Raw genomic sequence first — 23,040 nt, 5'->3', positions numbered from 1 at the left:
GGCCGTGTGGTAATTTATGAAATTGAAGATGTCTATTCAGTGTTATTGAATCAGTGTCAATGAAAAGGTCATTTCAAAAAAGTGCTGCATACTGATTATATATAAATGTGTCCTAATTATAATATTCTTCAAACTAAAAACCAAAAACGTAATTACTACGCATTATTGCAGAAGTGCCAGATTTTCATATCACATTTTAAATGAAAAGAAAGAATTTGGGACCGAATTAAATGTTCGATTCCCAAGAATAGCAGCATTTTGTTAGATAAACCACTTATTGCAGACTAAACCGTTTTGTTAAACCTATCTCTCTTTTTTACTATTCTAGGTTATCTTATAGTAATAACATCATTAAATATCAATAATGTAGAGTATTGATTTGTGACGATTTCGGTATATAATGTAAAAAGAAGATAATTGTATTTAAAATATTGTAATGACTTGGCAACTGCCTCTTGGTACTTCTACTGGCGCGTGGTTGGATGAATATGAACTTTATAAAATTTATTGTTTTGGAGCAAATTCAAATTTTATTGAATTTCGTTTAAAAATAATAATCAAGAGAACTTCTGTTTGTGTTTGAATGATTGCGTTTGTGTCAACCTTTCTTTAGTGGATTTCAGTCTCGTGGCGTTTTTTTGGGTTGTAAATGACGCCTTTTATCAATTTTCGGCTATGCTGATATCGAATATCACAGTTACATTTGGGGCTGATAAGTTTAAGATAAGTTTACCAGATATATAATATCCAACTTAAAAGCTAATGCAATCCTTGGCAACTATTTTGTTTTCTCAACCGAATAGTTAGTAATGCACATGCGTGTAACTAAAGCAGACGACAAAGAAAGTATTTTTCTCTACCCTTCCCGCCATTAAAAAAATGGGATGTTCATTCGAAACCTGTTCTTAACATAGGAGGTTTGGGGGTCTTTATTCCGAAAGCCGTTCTTAACATGGGGAGGTTGGGGGGGTCTTTATTCCGAAAGCCGTTCTTAACATGTGGCAGTTGCAGATTCTGAATACCATTCTTAACATGAAGAGGTTGGAATATTTATTCCGAAAGCAGTTACACATGCACATTACTAATCCATCGGTTGCGAAAAAGAAATGGTTTCCAAGATTACATTAGCTTTTACATTAGATAACAAATGCTTTCATATCTGACAATGTACTTATCAACCCCAAATTTAATTGTAATATACGTTGTCAAAATAACCGAAAATCAATAAAAGTCGACACTTCGAATGTGAACGGTAAGTTGCAGTTAATACCAAAAATTTGTATTTTGGTCAGAGAAACCTGTTATTTAAAAAATATCATTGGAATTAATATTTCTTGCCTCAAAGTTGAATGATTATTTATATTTTACTAGCCGTACCCGGCCACGCGTTGATGTGGCTTAATTTGTATAAATGGAAAGCAGCCACCAAAAACAGACAAAATTCATTTTAAAAAAGGAATTGGTGTGGCAATTTTTGTTTGTTTGTTTGTTTGTTTTGTTTTGTTTTTATTATTATAGAAAGTAAGTTAATTGATAAAGAAAATAGTTATGTATTTATTTATTTATTTATTTACGGACTGTTATCCTCATATCCTACGGTTGTTTCATGGCAATCTGCGAATACATAAGGCAAAATGAAAAGTAGGTAAATGAATTCTTACTTTTCTTTGTTTTTTTCTGGGAGGGGGGTTGTGATAGCAATTTACGTAACGAGCCGCCTGGTAAAACGAACACACGGACACAGAACCATGCAAGAGAAATAATAATAATCGGAATGAGAGAAGAGCGAACGAGGAGGAGAGAGTGAGAGAGAGTGAGAGAGTGAGAGTTGGGAAGAATATATACAAAAGGAGGGAGGAAGAGAGAGATAGATAAAGAGCGAGATGAGATAAAAACTGTTGTAGATAATATTGACGCCGTAAAATGTTGCATCTTTTATTTCGGAAAAAAAAAGAAATATAAAAAGTGATCGAGCGATCGAGCGAGCGAAAGAGAGAGAGAGAAAGAGAGGGGATAAAAACTGTTGTAGGTAATGTTGACGCCGTAAAATGTTTGTATTTTATTTCGACAGAAAAGAAATGTGAAAAGCAACAGAGAAAGAGAGAGGGGAAATATAAACTGATGTAGATAACATTGATGCCCTAGAATGTTTCTTTTTTATTTCGGCAGAAAAAGAAATCTACAACAGTAACGAGAGAAAGAGAGAAAGAGAGAGGGAAAGAGAGAGGGAGAGAGTTGAGAAGAATATAAACAGAGAGAGGGGGAAGAGAGGGAGAGAGATAAAGAGAGAGAGAGGAAATAACAACTGTTGTAGATAATGTTGACGCCGTAAAATGTTTGTTGTTTTTTCTTCGGCATAAAAAGAACATTACACGGCGAATAATATCTACAGCAGTTTTATCCTCCTTTCTTTCTCTCTCTCTCTCTCTCTTTCTCTTTCTCTCTCTGTATATATTCTTCACAACTCTCTCTCTCTCGCTCTTTCTATATCTATCTCGCTCGCTTTTTACATTTCTTTTTATGCCCAAGAAAAAAAAAACATTGCACAACGAACAATATCTATACCAGTTTTTATTCCATCTCTCTCACTCTCTCTCTCTTTCTCTCTCTCTCTCTCTCTCTCTCTCTCTATCTATCTATCTCTCTGTATATATTCTTTAAAACAAAATAAAAAATAGCATCGTGTAAGATTCGCTAAACCGCTATGAAATCGAAAAACAAACAATGGTACCCGTACATATTTTTTCAGGATTTGTTTCTTTTTGTGGGAGGGTAGTGTCGTGTTGTTAATGTGTACATAGGTAAGTGTAAGGTTATCAATATTTCATTTTCTGTTTAGGAGCGATTATTGTGTTTGTATTTGGTTTATTTTTAAAACGATTGCCTCTTGTCGAGTGTGCCGCCATATTTGAGAAGTTCTGGGGAGATCGTTTATGTGTTAAGAGGTAAATTCCGGAATAATTATACTGCCAGCTCTTAACCAATGACAATGGGCGGATTTTGAGAAGGGAGAATTCATTATTTTGGAATTGGGAAATAGAAACATTATGTTATGTCGATCCAGTTACGAAGGGTGCAAACACAATATCTATAGAATGTGTATATTTTCTCTCGGTCTTGACTGGGAGCGGTAGAAAGACTAATTATTTAGGGGAAATTAGGAACCACTTCCTCTAAAAATGCTGCGATTGTGATGGTGTTTCTCCTACGATGAAATTTAGGATTTTATTATAACGACTAAACGTGTCTAAAATGTCGTTCTAAAGTTACATAAGATAGTGGTTATTAGTCTAGACATAATAAATTTGTATGTGGCATTTATTGTTGCAAACCTATGACAATTTCTGCAATCAAAATATTATATATGGAAATGGAGATTAGTCACGAAAATTTCTATTTTGTAGTAAAATAAACCTCTATTTTGTGTTGTCATAATTTTCTTAAAAATATTTGAATTCAGTAAATTTGTAAGGAAAACTTTTTAAAATAAAACACAACACTAGCATTTGAAAACTTCAAATTTTTTATTTGATTTGTGTATCTAATCGATGAATGAATAAAAAAGAAAAAATATATAGGAATGTCTTTGTCTTATTTCTTTACAAAAAGAAAAGGAGAAATTATTTATGGAAAATATGTAAAGTTATTTAAAATAAAGGAAAAGCTATTTAGGGAAAAGAAAATTATCTCAATGGAATAGGAGTAATAATTTAATTAAAAGAAAAATAACATTATAAAAGTTAGGCTAGACCATAAATATTTCCAATTTCAAAATCTTGTGCAATATTTACGTATTACTTGGAAAAAAGAAGAAAGAAGAAAAGAAACGCATGAACCTGGCATTAGCCAAAGTAAGCTTTTCTATTAAAACTGTACTTAGAAATTTTCCCCTGTGATGGAATATTTACTTAAGAAAATTATGAATGTTTTTTCATTGAATTTTGTCTTCGTCTAAATATTTTTAAAATCATGCTGATATTTGCATTTATTAATTGAAAGACATGATGACAAATTAAACAAATGACTAAGTGCTATCAGCTAGAATTTAAACCAAAACGTTTTGCATTCCAGCCACGTTCTCTACCGATGTTTTCATCGAGAGAAACATAATAGTCTAAATATTAACACTTGAAGAAATAAATTCATGTAAGCATGCACAGAAAGAAGTAAAAACATATCGGCCAGTTGAAATGAACATTTCGCATTTTAACTTGCCGATATGTGTCTGTACACGTTATTCATAATCCAAACAAGGATTTTACACGTTATTAACTATCCTTGATGTATAATTACTATTTTCTGTTAATTAATCTCAATGTTATGTGGCCAGTCCTTTAAGAGTTTATCTATTAAATATCTACACACACATACATATACTGTTATATATATATATATAATATAAAGCTGAATGTCTGTGTGTGTCTGTCTGTCTTGTCACGAATAGGCTCCTATATTGTTAACTATTTAAAAAATTGATTACATGTAATGATAGAAGATGTATGCCAGATCAAATATACCCATTCCTGTGTCTCGATACACTTTTTATCATTATATGTAATCAGTGTTTTTAAAATAGTCAACCATATAGGAGCTTATTCGTGACCACACACACACACCAACATGCACACGCACAGACATCCAGCTTTATATATATATATATATATATATATATATATATAATATAAAGCTGAACGCCTCTGTGTGTGTGTGTGCGTGCGTGCGTGTGTGTGTGTGGTCACGAATAGGCTCCTATATAGTTGACCATTTTAAAAAACTGATTACATATAATGATAGAAGATGTATCGAGGATCAGGAATGGAAATTTTTGATCTGGCAGAACGGTGGTTCATAAAAACTGTGGGGTCTTCGTTCGCGCATAGTCCACAAAGTATGGAAATAAAAAAAAAACGTTTACAAGTGTTTTTGGTATAGATGTACATAAGAATACTTTCATAAACATGTTTCAACTTAAATAGATGGTATAATAAAATTGTGGGGTCTGCGTTCGCGCCTGTACTCCATGGAAATAGGCACAAACTTTAACAAGGACTTTTCATATCTATTTGCGTAAGTATACTTTGATAAGTATGTTTCAGCTTGAAGAAATATGGTGTAATAAAATTATAGGATGTTCGTTCGCGCCTTACCTCGATAGAATATAAATATGTCACAAAGTTTAACAAGGTTTTTTAAAAGGAGTGAAGGTCCACAATAACACCTTAACTTTAATCTTAATTCACGTTAGCTTTTATTTATTTTTTTGAGTTGAATCATATTGTGTCGAATAAATTCACATCAGTGAATTTTCACGTTCTTATTAAAGTGAAAGTCAAAAAAAGCGTCGGAACTTTAGAAAATTATCCATCCAAATTTTGCATAACTTAGTTTTTTTCCTTCTCCACTTGAACGTGGCACTCTTTCGAAAATATATAAATAAAAAAATAAGAAACTTACTTGCTATCGTGTCAAAAGAAGGAAAACATCCTTCTCACGTGATTACGTGTCTTTTTAAAAACATTCACATAACCTTTTTATTTTTGTTTTTGTTTCAGCTGTTTTTTAGTGTACTAGAAGAAATTCAGTTGATTACAGCCCTTTTTGCGTGTTCTTTACATTACAATAGTACAACTCTGAATCCGAAGGTGCAATACTACACCGTTCAATACTGTAAAACTGAAACGAAGCTGTTCTGCTTGGAAAGGGCGTCATTTTCTTCTTATTCATATTTATATCGGTTCTTTGCTTTAAAAACTAAAGTAATTACGTGTTTACTTTTTTAAAATACCATTTTGCTGTTTCGGATAATTTTACTAAAGTAAGTAAAACTGTTTTTGTTTCTTTTTTTTTCGATATTTCGTCGATATTATTTAGTAAGAGTGATTAGCAGAAAAGCCAACAAACGACTACGCGAAAAAATAAATATACAAGAAATAAATGTTACCATAGTCAATAAAAGTTTAGTTCATGATTTTATTTGTTTTGAAATAGTTTTTAATGCTCTTTACTTGAAATAATTTCAGCGAACCGAAATTTGAAGCGATAACTACTTAAATGAATTTTTATATAAACTCCACATGCCATAATCGAATATTCCTCAAGCACAAAATAACAGAAAACATTAAAATATGTTTATAAATATTCCTTACATTGACAGAACTCTCTTTAATTGTTAACACAGAATGCTCAGGTGCCCCTCCTTCAAAATGAAAACGGGGCTCTCCATTTCAAAGTCGCTGCCATTTTGATTTTTTTTAAACCGGTTCGTGAATTAAAAAAAAAATTTTTACAAACTACTTAAAAATACAAACCAATGAACTTTTCTACCATAAAAGTAACTTTTATTGACTATGGTAACATTTCTTTCTCGTATATTTATATTTTTATATATATAACATTTTCTCTTTGTAAGGAAACATCATTTTGTTGGTCACTCTTGGCTACGAATGGAAGCAAAGTTGATATAAAAAAATATGTTTTCGCGAAAATTATCTTTACTTTCATCATATTTTGCTTAGGGTAAAATTTTTGAGTATCAAAACCTATCTCTTTACAACCCTCTCCTTTTCATAACCTATAATACTTTCATCAACCACAGTCCATTTTTGTAGGCTGTTTTTGAACCCAGTCAACGACGGGTACTTCTGCTAGTATATATATATATATATATATATATATATATATATATATATATATATATATATATATATATATATACTAGCAAAATTACCCGTCGTTGACTGGGTTCAAAAACAGCCTACAGAAATCATTTCTCTCTGATAGGTTCATAAGAGTAGTAGTTGATGGGCAAAAATCAGAAGCTCACGGTATAAATGCTGGAGTCCCTCAGGGGTCCATCCTGGGCCCAACTCTTTTCCTGATCTAGATTAATGATCTTCCAAATCACATCCTTACGTCATTCGTAGATATTTTTGCTGACGACACTACCATCTATGGTAGCACATCTAAGACAGTAAACGACTAAGTTCTCTCCGATTCTCTCTCCTCTGATCTTGATCACGTTGTATAATGGGGAAAGGAGTGGCTGGTTACTTTTAATGCATCTAAAACCAAGCTTCTATCTTTACATCATCAACGTTCTGATCCCCATCTGGCATCAATTAAAATGAATAGTTCTCGTCTTGGGGAGGCCTCAAGTTTTGACAGGCTTCTGGGCTTGACCTTTACTCCTGATCTTAAATGGAATACGTACATCAAATCTGTTGCCAAAGCTGCTGGAAAAATGGTCGGATCCTTCTATCGATCCGGTAGATATCTCACTGCTAATGCACTTCTCTATCTATATAAGAACCAGATACGTCCAAGGATGGAATACTGTTGCCACATATGGGCAGGAGCTGCTAGAATAGACTTGTCCTGCCTTGATAGGGTTCAAAATAGACTTCGTGGCCTGGTGGGAAATGTCCTTTTCTCGTCCCTGCAACCTCTATCTCACAGAAGAGATGTTGCAAGTTTGTCTCTGCTTTATCGTTATTTTTATGGAAAGTGTTCAACTGAGCTTCAATCTATGGTCCCCCCTCGTCAAACTTTCACAAGAAACACTAGACTAGCTGAAAACAGTATCAATAATTTTCCCCACTCTTTATCTGTGCCTAAACCTAAACATAGATTCCATGATCAAAGCTTCTTTGTTAGAACTGCACGCCTGTGGAATTGTCTTCCGTTTTCCTGCTTTCCAGCTGTCTATAATATGGTGGTCTTCAAGTCCAACGTGAACAAGTTTCTGATGAGCCGTTCCACTTAAGTTAACAAATTTACCGAACTTCCATTACTATCGATTACTATATTGTCCTTTTGACTACTCTACACTCTTTAACCCTTATCCTTGAGTGGCTTATCGGCCTTGATAAGTGGTGACGCCTATGTAAAAAAAAAGAAAATGGACTCTGATTTATGAAAGTATGATAGGTTATAAAAAGGAAGAGTTGTAAAGAGATAGCTTCGAATTTGGCTTTATCAAAACCAAAGCAAAATATGATGAAACTAAAAATAAAAAAGATAAACCCCATAATTTATTATACCATACCTGTTCACACTGTTCACACTGTTCACACTGAAACGCTTGTCACAATATTCTGTGGATCTATATTAAAAAACCTTATTAAACTTTGTGACATATTTACATTCTATAGAGGTCAGACGCGAACGAACACCTCCTAATTTAATTATACCATATTTCTTCAAACTGAAACATAATTATCAAAGTATACTTACGCAGATAGATATGAAAAGTCTTTATTAAATTTTGTGCCTATTTCCATTCTATGGAGGCCAGGCGCGAACGCAGATCCCACAATTTTATTATACCATCCCTATTTAAGTTAAAACATACTTATCAAAGTATTCTTATATACATCTATATCAAAAACACTTGTAAACGTTTTTTTTAATCTTTTAATTGTTTATTTCAATACTTTGTGGACCATGCGCAAACGAAGACCCCACAATTTTAATGAATCACCGATTTGCCAGATCAGACATACCCATTCATGTGTCTTCTATCATTATATGTAATCAGTTTTTTAAAATAGTCAACCATATAGGAGCCTATTCGTGACCATACACACACGCCCGCGCGCACACACACACATTCAGCTTTATATATATATATATATATATATATATATATATATATATATTTAAATAAGTTGTGGAGTAAAAAACAATGTGTATTTTTTAACATTATTTTATTATTCCGTGTTTTGGTTTTTCATTGAAAATTATGTTTAGATCATTGTAATAATGTAACGTACACAAATCAAAGACAATGGCCGAATCCTTAGAAAATGGCCACCAAATCGTAGTGAAATGGGGCCGTAAATGGATGGTAACATTTAATACTAGTGAGACTAAGATGCTCTATTTTAACAATTACAAGAAGCTGCTCCAACTACCGATATACATGAAAAATAACTCCCTACCTGAGAATGTTTCCTTCAAACTCTTCGCTTTTACATTCACAGGAAATCTGAACTGGAATAAATACATTGAAGAAATTGCGAAGGCTGCTGCAATGAACGTGGGCTCCCTCTATCGTGTTAGAAAACTGCTTAAATCTGAGAGTATTGTGTACTTCTACAAGATCACCATTCGCCCATGCATAGAGTATTGTTGCGACATCTGTTCTGGAGCGTCCACTACTATTCTCTCTCTCTCTCTCTCTCTCTCTCTCTCTCTCTCTCTCTCTCTCTCTCTCTCTTGGGTGGGATCCAAAATGGGTCTCCAATCTCATAAGTCCCACCTTATCAACCAGACTCCAACCGAAATGTTGTATCCCTGTGCCTGTTTTACAAGTATTTAAATGTAATGTGCTCTGATAAACTCATTGCACTTGTGCTCCCTCAACATACACACCCCGACAAACCAACTTAGCGGCAAAATCACACCCCTTTCACTGTTGAGATCCCTAAATGACAGAAAGCTTTCTACCCTGATAGTTTCTTCCCTAGAACAGCTAGACTTTGGAATTCCCTTCCTGCTACCTGCTTCTCAAACTGTACTGATATATCGAAGTTCAAATGTCATGTAAACTAACATCTTAACCTTTCTTAGGCATAGTCCCAATTAGTTGCCCCTTACGTGCAAGTGGCTATATGTCTTGTTTGAGGTGAAGGTGAGTAAAAAAAAAACATTGCTGATTTTATATGCAGAGCCTTCCGGCTTGTGTGATAATATAACTTCTCAAGTGGACTTGTAATGTTAGGCTGTGAAAGGTGCTAACATTGGTCAAAATCGCCTGTTCCTTCTTTCATTGGATTATTTCGATTATCGATACTTATCGAATAAATTTTAATACAAAACCTATTTAAGAACACTGCCAGGTACATAAAGTACCTTCGTGTGAAATTTCATAAAAATCGACCCAGTCGTTTTCGAATCCATAGGAACGAACTCACACACACACAGGCGTAAACGCACAGACATACAGAGAGAGAAAGTTCTTTATATATATATATATATATATATATATATATATATATATATATAGTGGTACTAAAAAGGAGCAGTAGAAATAATATATGAGAAAATACATAAATAGTGGCCAAATAATCAAAAGAACAAAAATATAAAACATAACTACTGGAAATAACAATAATCCGAACCCTAATCGTAATCATCCAAATGGAAACAAGAAACTTAATAATATTTAACCCTTTGTTCACTACAAAGTACATGCTTAAACTAAAGCATTATTTACCAAGCCACAATATTTCTAAAGAAATCACGATTAATAAGAAGTATTCGGTGAGTATCATAATCCAATTGTTTAAAACCAAATAAAAGCACATTTACTAATAAAAAAACGCAGAATAAAAACAGCACTAGAGACCCATTATTAGAATCTCACAGAAAGCGGGCAAACACCAGTAATCAAGTTGAAAATAATACGAGAGGTCAAGAGATAGAAACTTAGATGACTCTTTAGATTATCTCGAAATAAGAAATTTGTGGGCAACCAAAACTTACGTCACAAATATACGTCACAAAAAAATTAAAATTGTATCATTAAAGGACTGCTTTAAGGTGAGTTATTTCTAAAGAAATTTTATTCAAATTCATGCGATATTCACAAAGTTATTATATTTTATTCTTTATCAAGGAATTTCGACTGTCCATCGCTTTATTGCAGGCCTTTTAAAATGTTGTTTTATGGCAAAAATATTATGTCTAATCATAAAAATTTTATCTTTATTTTTTATTATATTTTTCTCTCAAAGAATAATAAATGAAAGCATATCCTAGGTGCTAAGCCTCAAATAAACGAATTATTTATCGACATATGCACCATTTTTAAAACTAAATTTAAAGAACATTTTATCCCCCGAGGAAATCAATTGTTTGATCTGAAAAGGAGTTATAACTCTGACGACATCAACAAGTCATGAGGGTTTCTGCAACAGCGCCCATAGATTTAAGGAAGGCTGTAGTCGCCCTAGCAGAATTAGATGATGCATTTTCATGTATAAAAATCATCTGAAAACGACGCAACAATGATAGGTAATCTAGCCATAGCGACAAATGATTATCCAAAAAGGCTGTGAACGCATTGCTGGTAAGCTTTACACTCTCTGGCACTTGGAATGCTCAACAACTTATCCCCAATGATTCCCGACCTAAACATGATGCCTTCATCTCCTTGTTGGCAATATACTCTGTAAGGGGTCGGAGTTCTATTCGGGTTCCAAACTGACCCATCCATCCGGACCGTCAATGGTAGCACGGGCCTCATCCGCAAGTAAGACACGTTGGAAATCCATTTTTATGTAATTCTGTGCACAAGCCATTCATTTCCCTATGTTGTTTCCTCAATTGAGGCCTTGGAAGAGATTTGATGGTCCTTGCCATCTCATTCAACACATTGCATCGGGCCTACCTAGATCTTGGAGCGATTCCAGCTCTTACAAAAATTGCACTGGTGCTGTTTGGGTTTCGGTTGACTTCCCTACGAAATTTCCGAATATTACGATCTGAAAGGTTTCTCCGGGTGCCCTTATCATAGGTGTTGGATTTGTTCACGAATGAAGCCAAGGTTCTAAGATCCCTTTCAAGCTCTAAAAAAAGCTTTGAAAAAAAGCCAAATCTTTGATGGACAATCCTTCTGCGAATCAAGCAATAACCCTTTGCTTTTCGATAACCTTTAATCGCCCGTATTTTTGGCATTGTAATAGATCTGCAATTAAGCGATAGGCAGTACAATTTCTTTGATAATAAATAAAATGCCATAATTTTGTGGATGAATTTGAATAAAATTTTGGGAAATAAACCTTAAAGCAGTCCTTTGATGATACAATTTCAATTTTTTGTGACGTACATTTAGTAAAATATTGATATCTTACTAATCTGCAACAAAGCGATTGACAGAGTTTAGTGCCATTATCAGACACGACCCTGGTCAGGAGAGACTCGTTCGAAGGGCCGGATCACATTTGTATTATTTGGGTATTGGAGCGACTATCAGATAGAACAGTTCATGAGGTCAGAATGAATCAGCGTTATAAAAGGCAACTATTGTATTGCGCTATCTCCACGTAAAGCCTCTTCCATACTTCATGCATACTGGGATCTCCCTTTTTTCATTGCACTGGAGCTAGATCCATTGTCTAACATTCCTTGCAGTTTCTAACAACTACAATTACTACTTCTTTAGGTAGGAATTCGTCAATTCTGTGCACAGATTACAATATTCGCCTTACTCCAGGGTGCCCACTATGTCGATGAATTTTGTTCAGCTGTGTAAAATTCAAGCTCTCTATGGCAAGAGCACATGTTATATAGCGCCAGGACCCCTAGGTTGGGAACGATCGTAATTAGTAAGTTCCCCGCTGCAACAAAAACCCAGTAGCCGTCTTTTAGTGATCGTCTAGTTGTTTAATTTTCTGGTTGTTATGGTAACGGCTAAGACGACAGAGTTATTTCCCCCTTGACTGTGCATTTTCTCTCTGTAGCTGTCATTGCTTGTCATAACAGCGATCCCGACTCAAAAGAAATTAACATGCATACAAAGGTCAGACGTAACTCAGCATAACAAATCAAGACGTAAGATACACTGGCTTTTTATATAAAAATATATTTTGTTTTCAAATTATTTTCTCGTTTACACAGAGATTGTCAATAGTCCAAACTTTAACAGTGTGGCTTACTGTTCATTTCAGTGATGGAGAGGGGTGTGTGGAAACGTTATCCTCTCGACAGTCGTACGTTTCCTATCGGCGTCTCTTTCCTCTTCTTTTTCTCTATTCTCTCTTCTCTCCTCCTTCTTCTTCTTCTTCTTCTTCTGCTCGTTAAACTCCAAAAAATCACCTATTAGCATGATTTTTCCCATCCACGCGATCTGTCAATCATATTGCTCGATCCCGGTGCGGGTGTTTCTTGGTCACGTTTTGAAAAACGTTTCACTGCCTCCTGACCTCGAACCATTGTGACCGACTATTGACTTTATCGATACACGTGAATTTATCACTCATGCTAAATTCTATACATTCCAGAGTTACGAGGCATGTCACGTTTCCTTGTTTTGTAAACAAAAAAATCGTCGTCCGATTTCTCTGTTTACGACGTAAGCACTTTCTCGTTCCGACTGGTGGACAATCGATTATTCGATGCCCACTCTTTTAAATCTTTTATTAAAGAAGATTTTTCGTTTCAGTTATGTATCGGATGGTTCCAGCCATCCATTACATAACACCCCTTCATTAACCATTTATTTATTTATTTTCAGTCGTCTATCGGTCCATCGATATTTCCAATAATATTTTTAAATGTCACAATTTTTTCGATGGATTCCATACAAACACAGAAAAAAAAGAAAAAAATAAATAATAATAACCAAAACATAATAAAAAAAATAAAATAGCAACACAAGAAAGCACAAAGTCTCCCTTCGGCATTTAGTGTTTGTATGGAATCCATCGAAAAAATTGTGACATTTAAAAACATTATTGGAAATATCGATGGACCGATAGAGGATTGAAAAAAAAAGCTACGGTTGGCTGGTCCCTATTATCATAATCAACACCGCACGACCTGGGCAATAAGTATAATATATCGTCCTCCGATATCTCATTAATTCCCTTAGCCCGTTCAGCCGTCATGCTGCGTGTTATTATTTTCCGTTCCATCAACGGGACCCTGTTTTCCTGACTTGGAGATTTCCGTTGATGGCGATAGCTCTGATGGGGATAATTTTCTTCCTCCCCACTAGAGGATTCCCTATCGGTACTACTATCCTCTACCGGTGCTGACGAGGTAGTTTTTATACAGCCCTCTTGCTCGTTGGGGATATCCCATTCCTCCAGTTCTGCTTCTCGGAGGTGTTCCCCATGGGCTTTCGTTACTGCCCCTGTCAGTTGACTCCTAATCCTATACGAGACTGGTCCCGTCTTCTCTATGACTACATAATATGGAGACCATCTTACGTCTAGCTTTCCCTTTTTCCTATTATTTTTATAATGAACTAAATCACCAACTTGAAAATCGACTGCTTTCGTTTCTCGTTGGCCCTATCTATCATTTTCTTCCTAGCTCTCTTTACATTGTTTCTGACTAATGTAAAGGTCCGATGCATGTCTTGCAGAGCGATCTCATGATCCTCTTCCCCGTAGTAAATTCTACGCGGCCTCAGTATGTTGTCTAACGGCAAGACAACGTCTCTATTATAGAGCAAGTAATAGGGGGAGTACTTCGTTGTTTCGCTGACATGAAACCTTACAGCAGCCAGCATCTGGTTCAAGTACATGTCCCACGAACGGTCATTGTCCCCTATTTTCTTAGCTAGTACGTCATGCATCGTCTTATGGAATCTTTCTATTTTCCCAGTACTTTGCGGGTGGTAAAATGAGGTTGTCACGTGATCAACATTAAGCTCTTCTAACGCCCTTTTCATGATCCCATTGACGTTCTCCGGTCCGTTATCCGTAAGTAACTGCAATGGTGCACCAAATCTGGGAAATATTTCCTCAATTAAGAGATGCACCACTGTCTCTGCCTTTTTATTAGGCACAGCGAAAGCCTCAGGCCAACCACTATACATGCCGATGAACGTGACTATGTATTGATTGCCTGACAAAGTCCTCGGATAGGGTCCGGAAATATCCAATGCAATCTTAGCAAAAGGAAAAGAAGGCATGTCGGTCTCCTACATTTGAGGTTGTTGCTTCCTTAAATTTCTGGTCTGGCATGGGACGCATTTCCCTATGTGTTCGTTCACCTTCTTGAATAAACCAGGCCAGAAATACTTCTGTTTAATGGCGTGGAACGTTTTCTCCACGCCCATATGACCATTCTCATCATGGTATTGATTCAATACCTTCATCCTCAAATGTGACGGGATATATAATCTAACTAATGGATCATCGTCGGGTTGCGATAAATAATATACGATATCGTCCATTATGATGTACTTTTTTTCTTCCATCTTGGACGTTTTACCGCTCCTCATCCGTTTCTTTAATTGGACGATCTGACTATCGGCGTCTTGTTCTTTACACATATTCAAACCTGATAGTGTAGGACGCTCGCTTTCTACTGGTGAGTCTTCGTCATCTTTATGCGATACAAACTCTCTTGGTTCAAAACGATTCGAGTTTATCGCACTCACCGTGTAATTCCTATCATCTATTTCTACTAGAGGATCGTCTTCATCCCGACTCGCATTTACCGCACGGGATAAGAGATCCGCACAGACGTTATCCTTTCCTTTCAGGTACTGTATGGTGCAATCATAGCCAGCCATACTTAATGCCCACGTCTGTATCTTCCTATTCTGTATCGGAGATTTCAGCAAGTACTCCAATGGTCTGTGATCCGTGTAGATGGTGAACGTAGCACTGTGCAAGTAGTGATTCAACTTATTTAAGGCATAGTGAATCGCATATGCTTCCTTCTCTATCGTTGACCATCTAGTCTGGGTATCTGACAATTATGAGATAGAAAATAAATGGGTTTCTCTATCTCCCGACCCTCCTCTGGGTCGTAGACCATTTGAGACAAGGATGCTCCGATCGCATAATCGGAGGCATCTGTGTATAGTCTGTATCCTTTGTTAGTGTCCGGGTATGCCAGCGTCACAATCTCTGCAAGCTTCGATTTCAATCGATTAAAAGCAGACTGACATGCATCGTCCCAACAGAAACGTGCATGCTTCCTAGTTAACCGAATTAACGGTTCGGCGATTACGGAAAAATCCTTGATAAACCGCCTGTAATAGGATGTTATGTCTATAAAGGATCGAACTTGCTTCACAGTGGTCGGGGTTGAAATTGCTTGAATCGCTTTAACTTTGTCCCCATCCGGCTGGATACCTTTCTCACTCACTCGGAATCCCAGATATTGCACTTCCTTGCCGAAAAACTCACACTTCGCCGCCTTTAAGCTTAAGTTATGCCTACGTAAGCTACCTATTACCTTTTCTATATGCCTAACATGTTCCTTCTTTGTTTTGGAGAATATCAAAATCTCATCCAAATAAGGCACGGCGAATTCTTCCTGTCCCTGTAATACTACGGACATTAACTCCTGGAACACTCCTGGAGCGTTAGCAAGTCCGAATGGCATTACATTAAATTGGAACAGTCCTCTATGACAGGTGAACGCGGTTTTCTCTTTATCCTTTTCGTTCAACTTTACCTGCCAATACCCTGATTTTAAATCCAACTTTGAGAAGTATTTTGCTGACCCAAGCGAAGCTAGTATATCATCAATTACTGGTAGCGCTCGGACACACTTCTTTGTTATCTTGTTCAGGGCCCTAAAATCTACACAGAACCTTTTCGTTCCGTCCTTCTTTTTTACTAGTACTATCGGGAACTCCACGGACTGTTTGACCTCTCTATAACCCCTGCCTGTAGCATTTCCTCTAGTGCTATATTAACTTCCTCCCGCTGCTTTAGAGGTGTTCTATAAGGGTTTTTCTTTATGGGATCGTTTTTTCCTGTATCGATCCTCATCTCTACTGTGTCAGTCCGGCCTAAGTTTTTATCCGTGTTTCGTCGCAGGACTTTATCTAAATCTTTCCTAAATTCCTCCGGCACCTTTATGCCGTCGAGGTTACTCTTGTTTCCCGACTTCCTTTGTTTATTTGGCTTTGATATCGCCATTACTATTTCTGTTCTACTACATGTACCTATCTTATAACCTTTCCTTAATTTTACTGTCTGATTTGTACTATTCATGATTAGTAAGGGAAAGCTTTTCCTACCTTTTATTGTGACTACTGTGTTCGCTACCGATACACCACTTAAATCACTTAGGAAGCCCTTATCTATTTGTACTACTTCGTAGTCTAAACCCTGACCGTTTTTCATTCCGATACGAGCTATGCACGCATGTAAATGCTGCGGTGTTAGGGTGACATCATGTCTTAATCTAACTATACTAGAAATATGAGCCTCTTCTTGCAGCGCTATGTACTCGCCGCCTAATCGAATTGCTCCTAAATCAAAGTACATTCTAACACCATTTTTCTTGAGCCAGTCTCGGCCCAATATGACGTTCCTATTTAGGTTTTCCGTCACTACGAAATCATGTCGAATGTACTGGCTTCCTACTTTAATCTGCAAACGCGCCACTCCTTGCACTAAAAGAGGCGACCCGTTTGCAGTCCTTAAATTCATCTCTATTTTCTTTATCTCAGGCTTCTGTCTGGGCCCTTCTAACACGGTACTTTTTATTACCGAAATTTCTGCGCCAGTGTCTACTAAAGCTCTAAACTTATTTTTTTCTATTTTAATAGGGATGCAATTAGCGGCGCCCATATGTCCTACTATCGTCGTCTGTTCACCCCCCTTCCCCTCGCTGGGCGTCTTGCGAGTGGGGGTGGCTCGTTTCCCGACTTAGGGAACGTGCAGCCTGGTTATATGGCCTTTTCTGCCGCAATTGAAACACTTAATCCCCGGCCAAGGGCTCTCCGTTTCTCTTGCCTTGAAGCCGGGTCCCCTATTAAATCCTCTATAATTCCCATGCCCCCTATCTGGTTCTGGGAATCTCTTTTTCCCTATCGCTTCTACGTTCCTCTGGCGTCTACTATAGTTAATTTCCATAGGTTCTTCTTCTCGGACATTGCCTCTTATACGGGTTTGGCACCGTTCCTCGGTTAGGGCCTTTTCATAGGCTACTTTGAGATCCGATGGTTCCTCCCTCATGACAGCGATTTTGACTTCTCTGTCATATAGCCCCTCGATGAAGAAACCTATCACTTGGCTTTTCACTACTACATTGTTCGTATCTAGCCTACCATACGAACCTTCAGCCAAGCGCACTAACCTCCGCATGTAGTCCTGCAGTGTTTCGCTCCTACCCTGTCTAATATTTGCCAACTCCCTCATAAATTTGGTAGGATTTTCCTGGACTCCAAAATAATTATCTAAAGCTTGTTTCAAGTCTACCCATACCAAACTCGCATTGTTGGTTAGCAGACTTGAAACAAACTGCCCCATTGGGCCAGCCGTAGTTAATAATGCCAACTGACATTTCTCTTCCTCCGTTTGTCTAATTATTCTACTATACTTATCTATATCACTAAGCCACCTACTGCATTCGTGCGATTGTCGAGAGTCTAAAGTTTTTATTTTCGCTAATAACGCCTCCCCCCTCAGAGAGTTCGAAATGGCCTTCCCTACGTTGTGTAGTTCAGCCCCTAGGATCTGTGCGAAATCTGTAAAAATATTCTGTTCCATCTTCGAAAATTATTTACTCGATACCCTAATTATTATGAGAAAGAATTAAAGAAAAACAAAAAAAAACATTTTTATTTCAACACAACTATTAGAGCCGAGGTTACGAAAAATATTGAAAAAATCACTGACCTTGCCTTTTCCTTGCGTGCGTTTTTCTCTTCGTTTTGGTCGGATTAGTCTTTTGTTGTTTGTGTGGTAACCGTTGTGGGAGTTCTTTCGTGTAATAGTTCTTTCGTGTAAAAGTTCTTTCGTATAATAGTTTTTTCGTGTAAGAGTTCTTTTTTTTAAGTATGAGTGAACCGGTCGTAGGGCACCAATTAGTTTTTATTATATATACCCCAGGTTCGGCTTTTGCATCGCTGATGCAAAACTGGTTCACGGCGCCAAATAGGTTTTTGTTATATAGCGCCAGGACCCCTGGGTTGGGAACGATCGTAATTAGTAAGTTCCCCGCTGCAACAAAAACCCAGTAGCCGTCTTTTAGTGATAGTCTAGTTGTTTAATTTTCTGGTTGTTATGGTAACGGCTAAGACGACGGAGTTATTTCCCCCTTTACTGTGCATTTTCTCTCTGTAGCTGTCATTGCTTGTCATAACAGCGATCCCGACTCAAAAGAAATTAACATGCATACAAAGGTCAGACGTAACTCAGCATAACAAATCAAGACGTAAGACACACTGGCTTTTTATATAAAAATATATTTTGTTTTCAAATTATTTTCTCGTTTACACAGAGATTGTCAATAGTTCAAACTTTAACAGTGTGGCTTACTGTTCATTTCAGTGATGGAGAGGGTGTGTGGAAACGTTATCCTCTCGACAGTCGCACGTTTCCTATCGGCGTCTCTTTCCTCTTCTTCTTCTCTCTTCTCTCTTCTCTCCTTCTTCTTCTACTCGTTAAACTCCAAAAAATTACCTCTTATATTAGCATGATTTTTCCCATCCACGCGATCTGTCAACCATATTGCTCGATCCCGGTGCGCGTGTTTCTTGGTCACGTTTTGAAAAACGTTTCACTGCCTCCTGACCTCGAACCATTGTGACCGACTATTGACTTTATCGATACACGTGAATTTATCACTCATGCTAAATTCTATACATTCCAGAGTTACGAGGCATGTCACGTTTCCTTGTTTTGTAAACAAAAAAATCGTCGTCCGATTTCTCTGTTTACGACGTAAGCACTTTCTCGTTCCGACTGGTGGACAATCGATTATTCGATGCCCACTCTTTTAAATCTTTTATTAAAGAAGTTTTTTTCTTTTTAGTTATGTATCGGATGGTTCCAGCCACACACTAACTGTGGGGTTCAATTTCTCTCTTCACACTATTGACTCATCACCGTTAACACTTGTCAATTTGCTTATTTCTGGTTAGATCTTACTAATGCGAAATGTATTTGTTTACAAGAAAAATTATCGTATCCAGTATCCATCTTATGAGCATCTCGCTTGCTATTATGATGCTCAACCTAGACTTTCCCGTGAAATCAGAAGTCACTCAGAGAGTTCGTTTTCTATGTGTAATGCATTAGCCTTCCATTTAAACGCGATCGTTATTTCTTTTAGCACATAATCTAGCTCAGCTACGTTTTTAAGTTGGGTATACTTTGCTGGTCACAATCATCATAAATCCTCAATAATGACCCCTTCAACATCAAGATATACACCCACAACAACATCCACAACACATCCAATTCCTCTATTTCCATGCACTATTTTCTTTGGCCAGCATATCTGCTTTCGTATACTTCAGGTGAGTATCGTTAAACTTTTTATCCAAGTCCTGTGTGACAGGTGATAAAGCCTGCTACCACTACAATCTATCCGCAAACAGGAACCAGCTTACCACATCTTAGTTACATCTCTGTTGAATCCAAATCTGATTAGACGGTACCATTATCTTTTACATGTTACTTAATGAGGTCCAGAATTGATGCATTTGTTCCTTGCAATCTCCGTTCATTTTCTCTACACATTTTTATTGTGCAGACATCTACATCACCAGTGAATGCATTAACATAGGTGTTTAATTCAAGATAATACATTATAGGATTTAACTGATTATTATTGGACAACATTACAACTATCAGTGAAATTAATCATTTGAGTGGTCCAAACTATTCCTCATTATCTGATAGCAACCAACTGTTGTTTATCCAGGTTTGCAACTAGCTTTCATAATTCTTTCAATATTCCTGAAACATCGGATATTTGGAAATTCGATTTTCCAATGTTTCTGGTGCACGGCTCACTGGTCATTTCCATACTGCAATCCATACTTCTTTGCACTTGTCAAAACTTGCAAGAAAATAAGCTTTATTAATATACAGCACTGCATTCTAATCGTGTCATTTCCACGGCCGGCTTGCGGCCGGTCAATGTAGTTACAGCCATCGTTTGCTATGAAAAAAAAACGACTTGGATTCACGCCAAAAAATGAGACTTGCAAACCTAGTTTTGCATCATCATTGTAGACTGAAATGATATCGTCGAATTTCCATTCTGACAAGGGAATAGATATATGTTTAGCTCCCAACTACGTTTCGTGAGCAATATCTGATCAGCTGACAGCATTGACGAATTGTCTGCATTCACTGAACACAGCCTCTCAGTAAATTATTAGTGTCATTGTATTTATGACTCATATCTAATGGCAACGTTACCAGTTTTAGTGCGATCGGTCTTTGCCCACAGATGTTTGAATGATTCTGGCGGTCTCTGTCACAGCTACAATGAATTCTCGCATTTCAACACTGCCGTTCTTCAACGTTTGAGCAAACAAGTTTATGAGATCAGATCATTCACTCTAGAGGAGGACAGCCAGAACTTATTCGTCAGGAAAATCTCAAACAAATACTCACACCATCACATGATCTGATATTCCCCCAACTAGAACTGACAGTTTCTGCAAATCTACCAAATATAGTCTCATCCAGACGCAACACACGTATTTTGGGCTTCTAATATGCTGTAAGTTTGTCATCGACCAACACTATTGGCAATATATATGCATAAATGTTTCGACTATGATCTCGTTTAAAATGCAACTGAACTAAGGCGGAGAGAAAAAGAATTTTGTACTCATAGTTTAAATTTAATATATTTCTATTAAATATTTTATGAAGTAAATGATCTGGTGGAGTGTTTAGAACTTTAATGTCTATCTTAGTTTTAAACATAATATTGAAGGGGATGTAAACTAAATAATCTTCGAACCTTGATTTATATTTGTATTTCTATATGTTTTATGCATATTCTATAATATTTTATAGTTGTTAAACGTTGTTACGTTGAAGGAGTTCTCACTGATTCTACTTTCTACAGATTTGAGAACGTGCTTATTTATCGGGCGTGGCTAGTTTTATTGTGGATTCAAAAATATGGGTTTGGTATTTTCTTTCACATAATTTTTTTACTAGGTTAAATGATACATGAAGAAAATCTTTTTTGCAAATCATCTCAATTTTAAACCCTAGTTCTCCACCTCCTCGTGTATTATTTATCTTATTCTGTCGTATTAGATAAGTCTCTATTATTAAGCAATCCTTTCTGTGTAATCCAATATCTTTTATAACAATGTTATTCTCTTTGATATTGCTGAATATATATAATGTCAAGTTCGATGCTTGCAGAATCCAGTGATCCCATAAAAAATCATAAAATGGTTCGTTTTGCTTATACTTAGTTCATTGTTTACTATTACTAATAAGAACAGTTTTTCAACAACACTTTACTTAATATTATTATCATATTAATATTCGTGGAATTCTTAGCGAATTCTGTTTGTTCGAATAGCGCTTTTATAAATGATGAGTAGTATTCAATAATGTCAAACTGCATGTAAAACACCTATTTTTATTAGTAATTCAATTGTACTCATGGTATTAATCTAGTGATTAAAATTACGTGATTGCTTAAGTGTAACTTAATCGTTTTTTTTTTACTTTTATTTAGTCAACATATACAATAATACGAACCATTTTCAAATCTTACTTCAGAAATGTTGATTGTCTTTTAGAGATTCAACAGCAAATTTAGATATTATTGTTTATTCTCAAGAATGTATAGTAAAAGGTTACGAAATGTTGAGAAGAGCGAATGCTAGTATTCGTTATTTCACTAAATTTGGTGATTTTACGGTTAGCAACAGAATCACTTGTACGCTTGCAAATCTGTTTTATTTTACGAAAAATGAAGCCATCCATGACCTTTATTCAGCCTATCATCTTACTGATGTAGTAGCCGCCACAAAAAATGCATAAACCCTGGAAGATATTTTCACTTAAAACGATTAAAATTGAAGTAAAAGATGCGACCGTTTTAATTTGCGTTTAAATTTTACTGATTGAAATTATTTTATCGCTAAATCACGTCGGATAAAGTCGCATACGATCGAAGTATAGGGTAACTGAGAAAGAAGAATGGGCTGTTATGTAAATAAAGTTGAACAAATAAGTATACACCAAAGGGGAGTTGAAAATGACTGGACAATCAGAGAAAGTAAGTTAAACAAAGCTGATCCAAATATAAAACCTAAGAAATAGAAAAGGGGCTTAACAGACACATATAGTGTAAGATTGTATGTGGATATACGCACTAGAAAAGCTTGAAAAAGTGTTTTACAATCAGGTAAACAAAGTTGAGCGAAGAAGATTTACGTATGCATAAAAACATGGAAACTATTTGACAAAAGGTGCAGCACATATTAAAGAGGTGAACAGATTACTGCTCAGGGTTGTATAGTCATTAATCTAGAGGAAATTCAGAGGTACTCTAGTGAGGAGTTTTAAGAAGAAATTACAATTCAAATGCCTAATTAGTATTTAATAAGTTTGGATTAAATTCAAT

The sequence above is a fragment of the Euprymna scolopes genome, chromosome 12 (genome assembly GCF_053919585.1).
Source record: "Euprymna scolopes isolate OS-2025 chromosome 12, ASM5391958v1, whole genome shotgun sequence".
NCBI lineage: Eukaryota > Metazoa > Mollusca > Cephalopoda > Sepiida > Sepiolidae > Euprymna > Euprymna scolopes.
The sequence above is the reverse complement of the archived record's forward strand: the minus strand, read 5'-3'. Positions refer to the sequence as shown.